Source organism: Octopus bimaculoides, chromosome 5 (genome assembly GCF_001194135.2).
Source record: "Octopus bimaculoides isolate UCB-OBI-ISO-001 chromosome 5, ASM119413v2, whole genome shotgun sequence".
NCBI classification, from domain to species: Eukaryota; Metazoa; Mollusca; class Cephalopoda; order Octopoda; family Octopodidae; genus Octopus; species Octopus bimaculoides.
In genome coordinates, this window is record NC_068985.1 from 124022252 (window position 1) to 124030903 (window position 8652).

The 8652-nt window shown below is 36.3% G+C and overlaps 1 protein-coding gene and 1 long non-coding RNA gene across 4 annotated transcripts in view; one reads left to right on the forward strand and one right to left on the reverse strand.

Annotated features, from left to right (window-relative positions):
* The window catches only part of LOC128247835 (uncharacterized), a 641437-nt gene that overhangs the window by 369139 nt on the left and 263646 nt on the right, over window positions 1-8652 (reverse strand). The window lies entirely within an intron of this gene.
* LOC106872967 (uncharacterized) overlaps window positions 1-8652 on the forward strand; it is a 12087-nt gene that overhangs the window by 1914 nt on the left and 1521 nt on the right. Inside the window, exon 2 of the long non-coding RNA XR_001409821.2 lies at window positions 1589-1889. This is a non-coding gene — a long non-coding RNA (uncharacterized LOC106872967). The remainder of the gene's footprint in view (window positions 1-1588; window positions 1890-8652) is intronic.

Below are 8652 nucleotides of genomic sequence, written 5' to 3' on the forward strand. Positions count from 1 at the left end.
ATATATATATATATATATATATGAAGAAAGAGAGAGAGAGAGTTAGGCATATGCATATAAACACAGAAGTTTATTTTTAATGTGTCTGTATGCGCGTGTATTACGTATGTGTGTGTGTGTGTGCGTGTGTGTGTGTGTGTGTGTGTGTGTGTGCGCGCGTATTTGCGTCTGCGTGTTCGTGTGCTATTGTAGAAATGTATGGAATATTTAAAAGTGCAAAAGAATCTTGGATCTCTTTCGCAAATAATGCAAGTAATATAAAGATTGTGCTTCGTAACAAGCTGGTCACTATCATGGGCCTTTATTTCCCAGATAACACCAAATATCTAAGTCTTCGCTATGTGGATGACTTAAGATTATACAGGAAAAGACAATTCCTAATTGAATATCCTACTCATTGTTGTTGATGAATTTATCTAGGATATAAAAATGTGTATTGGAATAGAGAGATGCACCAAAGCTAATTTGCAAAGTTATTTCACTGAAAGCGGTAACTAACATTTTATTAGTTCTAAGCACAGAAATTAAGCACATAAGATGTATGTATGTATGTATGTATGTATGTATGTATGTATGTATGTATAGATGTATGCATGTATGTATGTGTAAGTATATATATATATATATATGTATGTATGTGTGTGTGTGTGTGTGTGTGTGTGTGTGTGTGTGTGTGTGTGTGTGTGTGTGTGTGTGTGTGTGTGTGTGTGTGTGTGTGTGTGTGTGTGTGTGTGTGTGTGTGTGTGTGTGATCTATAGTAATTTCTTTTATAATTTTCTCCATTTTCTCTGTTTTATATATAAATATATATATAACAAAATATATATAGCACAAAAATAGCGAAAATTATAAATGATGTTAATATGAATGACTTAAACCGAAATTAGAATTTAAAAAATGAACTCCGTGTAAGAAATAAGTTATTAGATGTAAATACATTGACTAAACGATGTCAGCTATAAACTAGAGTTTCACGATAATAAAAGAAGTAGGACAAAAAGCAACTTAAAGCCAAAAAAGTAATTATAATAAATAAATGAACAGTACACTACTGACAGCTTTCTGAAGTCGCCATCTGAAAGCTAATATAGATGGAATATGTTTAATCCGCGTACAAGGACAGGGCCTGTTACAGTAGAAAAATATTTCAATGTAACAATAGCGAGGATAGAAAATTACTTTATAAGCAAAGGAAAAACTTATTGGTGTCATGAATAACACAAACAGCTTTTAATTTTGTGATTTAATTACAATCTGTAAGCCAAGTGCAGTACAGGAAAATATCTGCTTAACGTAGAACAGAAAAGGTACAATATATAGAAGAAAAAAGACTTCTGAAATATACTAAAAAAGAATGAAAGAAAAACCTCTCCAATGCCAATACACTGCAAACCTCGATAGAAAGTTAAACCAGAGTAAAAGACGAGGAGATAGAATACCCATAATCTTAGACATTGGCAAATTCCAAAGAATAGCAATACTAAGTTCTGTAAATATTGAGGTATTTTCACAGATCATTTGTTAGCATTGTATATATTATTAGTGCAATCTCACCTATCAATTGTTAACCGTAAACATTTTTCTGCAGGCAACGTCAACAATGAGTAGCCCATATTACGATTATTCGCTAGTACGAAAAAAGAACTCAAAAAGAATAAAATGGACGAAAAATATGAATCTAAACGTCCTACGCTGCTACTTCAAATCTCTTATAAACAACTCCAATTCATACAGGCGATCAATGCATCGACATTGGAAAGAAATGTATCCAAAATCACCAGTTTCCCCAGCCAGATTAGTTGGTCAAAAAAGAAATATATTCGACCATTTAAAGAACTCCCGTAGTGAAGATAATTGGTTAACGGAGTCAGACATCGATAATGAAATTTGTGAGTGTTGTAATTTATTCAGTAATGTTGTGGATAGGAGAAATGATGGATCTATTTTAAAACGGAGGCCACATTTTTCATTAATATTTTACGTAGTGTTTTTGGTACGGAAAGACTTTCAAACTTCGTATATTTATCTATTTTGTGTTATAGAACAGAAAAATATTTTTGTATTCGAATTTATTTCATGTAAAAAATTGTCTTATTTCGATAATTTCAACCAATCACTGACAAGTATTCAGTTGTTTATATTTACTCCTTTGGCTGATTAAGCGATGTAAAGCGTATTTAATCTCCATACCTTCGTTTTATTCGCTTTTTTTCATTTTAAATTTGCTTTAACCCTAACCCTAACCCTAACCCTAACCCTAACCCTAACCCTAACCGTAGGGTTAGGGTTAGGGTTAATTGTTTCAGAATCGTTTGTTTATGTAGTCGGCACTTAATGTATATCGGCTGAATGGACGTCAGTGATTGGTTGAAATTACAGAAATACGACAACTTTCACATGGAATAATTTATGGATTTCTTGTTTTTTAAGAAGACTAAGAGAAAAAGATGTTTTATATGACACATTCTACCAGTGTTCCAAGTTTCAAAGTGTTTCGTTAATGAAAAATGTGGCCCCCGTTTTAAAAAAGATCGGAAATGATGGTAGGTTATTAACAATAATGGTAGTAGGATTTGTCTTTGTAATCATTATCAGGTCGGAAACAATGGACTGAAAGCTTCTTAGTAGCGGAAATAGAACGTTAGGCTTTACCTTGATGTAAACAAAGCTATATAGGCAAATCTAAAGCATCCTATTGCATCTGGACCTACTCTATCTTGACGTTGCTAAATTTATCCTACCTTGATGTAAGCAAACCTACTCTATCACAATACTTGTAAATCTACCTTATCCTAATGTACGTAAATATACCGTGATGTGTTTTCAATCATAGCCATAGTAACATTTTATTAGACTGTCTGACATTGGGAAATTGGATGCAATTTAGCGTTGTAACTTGGATATTAATAATGAGATAGTAATAACAAAATGAAAACGATTAGAGATATCCATTGTCCGTCATCACAGCCGTAGGAAATATGTGACACACATCCGCCTTTTCCATCTTTGCTATCACTTGTCGAAGGTACACGCTCGAGTCTCTAAAGGTGTAGGCTGACTTAACGCCCCCTTCAAAAGTAACTTCGAAGAGTATTGATAATTATGGTAACCAAGAGTATTATTATCAGTAAGTATATCAATCCTTGCTGCTATAGGCCTGAAATTTTAAGAGAAGCGTTTAGTCTATTATATCGACCTCAATGCTCAGCATGTACTTATTTTATCGATTCAAAACGGACATTGCAATATCGTGCCGTGTCATCAGCAGTAGCTGACCTAGACTCCGCAGGCTCCCCTTTCTAGCTCGAACCAGTGGAGTTGATCAGTAAGGACGATAGAAGGCCACACGGCATGACAGTTCCCCGCTCCGTGATGGTAGCCCCTTATCTGGGATGTCACACGCTGCGACATCTTATCCAGTGGCAAGCTGTTGCGTTTGGTTGCCAGTCCAGTCTTTACAGCTCGTCAAGCCGAGAAGGGTAAAATATCAAAGTATCAGCCATCATCTGACGGATTTGCAGTCGATCCTGTAGCAGTGAAGACCTCCGGGGTTCTTGGCTCCCAGCCTACATCTCTGCTCACTGCTGTCGGAGTAGATAGAGCTATTCGAAAGTGCAAGGCCCTGAAGTCGGGGTGGCTGTTCCAGCGCGTCCCCTCGCCATCCTCTGGGACAACACCTGTTTCATTTTGTCCACTGGGACCATGAGACGGATGACAAGTGATATCCTCTTAAATACTGAACACACACACACACACACACACACACACACACACACACACACACACACACGCACACACACACACACAAGAATGAATAACAATAAGTTTCTACCGAAAATGAAAAGAGCAAGCTTAAATGGTCAAGATATCAATACAAAGGAAAGCCTCAACGGCATAGAATTGACGAAAGGGAAGGGAGATAATCTACGTATTTAAACACGTAAATTAATAAAAACAAGAAGCGCTAGCACTACCAGAAAAAACTTAAAAAAATATATACTTCCTGTCTGATAACTATGTATAATATAAACAAACTCAAATGCAAATATTCGAATAATTTAAACAAAACTTAGAAAAAAGAAAACAAGAAAATCACCGTTGATAATGGCCCAAAAAGGTATAACTTTAGAAAAATACAGATTTGTTTTCGAAACTAGAGATTTGAAAACAGCTCACAAAAATTGTATAAGATTTCTCACCCATCTACACAAAAACGAATCGTTTTTAAAAACAAAGCAATGTTGAAAAAAGTGATAACTGGTTCAAAGAAAATACAGAAACTGAAAAAATAAAACGATAAAACTCCCCTAGGTTTGCAGTATTTGGCATTTTGCTTGTTCTTAACAGCTTCGGAACAAGGAAATATCTCAGCTTCGACAACTTTAATAATTTTTATCAATTAATATAAGGTACTAGCAGACAAGGTTTACTTCCAACATTTTTCTGAAATCATCTAAACCAGTGAGTCTCAACCATTTTTTGCACTTGGTCCCCTTGGTTTCCTATTTTGCTCTACTGGACCTCCAGAACATTTCGCTGTACATAAAAAAAATCCTACTGTATTTTCATAATTAGATATTAGGAATTGTATAAAAAATTTAAGATATTTTATGTATTGTAGAAGTATAAGCAAATTATTGCACATAAATTTTAACAACAGATGACTCTCGGTTGAGAACCACTGATCTAAATCAAGCGCCCTCATGGTCCCAGGCTAACAGTGATCAACAAGAAATGATGATGAGCTTTTCCAACACACATTAACACTGGTTAAAGCGAAAGTCCACGAAAAGAACCTGTCCTATGTGTAACCCGTGTCAAACTGGTGATTCACTCGGTGCCACGTCGCAAGATTGTCAAATACCTGGACATGTCGCCATAGAAACGTCCTCGGTTATAGCTCAAAAGCCAAAACTCACGCGAGGATTGCCTTCATGGAAAGAACGTGAGATGCGTACAGCTTCAGATAGGTAGCCATTATTTCTGAGCGCTGTAGGGTGACTGCTCTACATTGCAGCTATCTAATCTATGGAAAAATTACCGAAACCGCTGTACTGAGGGTCGCCGCCAAATATTGATTTCGAACTGATCCAAATGAATTAAAGCCCGGCTGATTTATCAATCATTCTCGCAAGAGATGTGCGTTGTCGAAGAAATATATGCAGAAAATAGAAGATGTGCGCACTCTCCATTACATAATTGATAACAAGCGTTATTCTTGACAAGAGCACTTTGTCTAAAATCTCTTTAGTATAGTTATTGACCACAAATTCTTTATGATCACCCTCTTTTTATGTCCTTCAGAAATAACACAACATTCTGGCCAGTTGCGATAGAGATTTTCCAAGAGAATGGCGAACAAATCAGCCAACCAAACCAGACGAGTTACCTCCCATGCTGCCGCCCAAATTCAATCGTATCGCCATTGCTCGTATCGTTTTGTTCTCCCGCAACATTTTTCATCTTCTCTCGAGGGCTGCGAATGACTTCCGAGTTATGCACTAAAAACCACCTACGTAAGGAACTCACACATTTGGATAAAGGGTAGCAAGAAAATAGTATACATCTGCCTGTAATTGAATAGCATACGCCCTTCTTGTTCAAAGACCTGATTGACGTTGTATTACCATGTCTGTTCTGCTAATTCCTTCATATCCTTAGAGCATTTGCTTTAGCTTTAACTAGGCCGAGCTAGTGTTTCGCATCGAAGAAACACACGAGCGCCATGTTCGCTTCTACTGCGCGGATTTTGATGTTTTTCGTAATCTTGCCATCCAATATACTAACTTGCTCCTCTTTCTTCTTCTTACTTCGTTTCCTTACACTATTGATTCTAAACGAATGGTTTTCTTCTGAGTGACCCACTACCAGAAGTCTGTTTGCGTAGTTTTTTGTACGAGTTCAAGTTCTCTCCTGTTTTTATTTGATCACTATGTTTTATAAACACACACGTTGTTGCTTTTTTGTACAACAGTAACAGTGAAGTTGATGAGAAGAGATTGGCACTGTTATTTTTGTTCTTGTTTTTGCTTTAGTTATTTCTTTTGATGTTTGTTTTAGTTATTTCTTTTCCTGTCTTCTTATTTCCTTTTTTTTTTTAGTCAGGGAAAAGGGTAATAAAAATCATCTTTTATAGGGACTTTTAAAACCGGTAGGTATCTGGGAAGAAGGTCTCCTCGCCCAGGAAACACAGCCTGAATGTTTGCAAGAGTGGACTCCACTAGATGTATGAAAAGGCCAGATGCTGGTGTTAAATTGTGGAAGACGGATCAAGTCGACAAGCTAAGCAGGCCACGGCAGGATATGAACTCAGAGCGGACACCGTAGTACATCTCCAGCGTTAGAAGCTGTGCAAAAGCAATAATAATAATATTTATTATTATGATGATGATGATGACGAGGATAATGATGATGATGATAACGAGGATGATGATGATGACGCTTTCACATTTTAGTACAAGATTTTAGCACGAAATTTCAGGAGGTGGGGCAAGTCGATTACATCGACCCCAGTTTTCAACTGGTACTTGTTTTATCGACCCCGGAAGGATGAAAGGCAAAGTAGACCTTGGCGGAATTTGAACTCAGAATGTAAAGATTGAGAAAATACTGCCAAGCACTTTTTGCGGCGTGCTAACGTTTCTATCAACTCGTCAATAATAATAATAGTCCATTTTACTTAGGTACATCGACCCCAGTATATGTGGCTATGATGCCTGTGCCTGGTACACCGTTATCAAACGGTTAGTCATGGTCGGTATATTGAGCTTCGTATATTTATTGTACCCCAGTGTCACTTTGATGGCATGCATTGCTCTCTCACTCGAAAGACCAAACCTTCTTTACAAAAGACTCCCAGGCTAACATTCTTAAAAACGGTTCTGACCCTAAATGCAGATTCTACGATGCATTTGATGAAACAATAAACCATCTCGTCTCGGGATTTCCTGTGCTGACACGAGATGAATACAAAAATCACCACGGTAGGATAGGACAGTATTTACATTGGAAAATATATAAACACTACAAAATCAATACTCCTGCTCACTGGTATGAACATTATCCTGAGCCAGTCATTGAAAGTAAAAATGTCACTATCCTCTGGGATTTTCCAGGCAACACCGACAGACCGATCCAAGCTAATCGACCAGACATAGTCATTTAAGACAGGGAAGAAAATACTTGTAGACTAATAGATGTAAGTGTTCCCAATGATAAGAATATATCCGTAAAAGAATTTGACAAATTAAGTAAATGTAAGGACCTGGAAATTGAAATGCACAATACTAACAATTGTTAAACAGTTCAGTGATGACATCAAGATGTAATTTGGCCTCGATGTGTGTGTGTGTGTGTGTGTGTGTGTGTGTGTGTGTGTGTGTGTGTGTGTGTGTGTGTGTGTGTGTGTGTGTGTGTGTGTGTGTGTGTGTGTGTGTGTGTGTGTGTGTGTGTGTGTGTGTGTGTGTGTGTGTGTGTGTGTCTGTGTCTGTGTGTGTTTCTGTGTGTGTTGTGTGTTTATGAGTCGGCAGTCCAAGTATATTTTTTGAAATCTTAGAGTATGTTGAGTTGTGGTCTACAGTTTTGAATAATAATTTTTCTTTATTTATCTGTGTTTGGTCAGTGGTGCTGTTTGGACAACGGTACAGTGAGAAAACTAGGAATTTGGGGAACTTAATTTGTGCGCAGAGATCTAGGTGGCCACTAAGGTTTTCGTAAGTCGTCGATATCGATTGTCTTAGCTCGTTCTATTCTATTGTCAACTAATGATGCTGGGTACTATCTTTCGAGAAGTATGTCCTTTAGTTCTTGGAGTCTTTTATTTCGCGTTTCATAATTTGAAAGAGTTGTACCGATTCTTCTCGCTAGGTTGAAAGGAATATTTGTCTTTGTTGTCTCATTTCATTTAACACACACACACACACACACACACACACACACACACACACACACACACACACACACACACACACACACACACACACACACACACACACACACACACACACACACATACACACACACAATCACACACATATATATAGGTATATATATATATATATATATATATATTATTGTTCTTTATTACGAAAAATATAGAACTGCTAAAGAAGTGCCCGGGTAGAACCCGAGACAACAGTTAAGAATTAAGATATAAGCTCAAATTAGGCAATCATACTCATACAGTTATGAATTCGACTTAAAATACATATCGACATATATGAAAATTTTTTTAATGTTTATAAAACATAAATATACAAATATATATATATATCCTCATAAAATCACATTCATAAAATTTTTCTACCAGGACATGAACTCTGGAAACGGCCGTAGAAAGTGGACTCTCTCGAACTGTATTATATACTCTATATACCATTTATATATTAAAAAAAAACAAACATATCGAACTTTATATGGATCTTTTAATTGAAACTTAACCGCTCTTAATTTTAGTAATAAAAAAAATATTTTTCTCTTTTTCTCACACTTCCTTTCATAGTATCTCACATGGATTTTATTTATATGTATTATTATGTATATTTAAATATTCATTGTGTCGATATGTATTGATATATGTATGCTCATTTAAAGTCGAATTTATAACTGTATCAGTATGATTGTCTAATTCGAGTTTATATCTTAATTCCTATA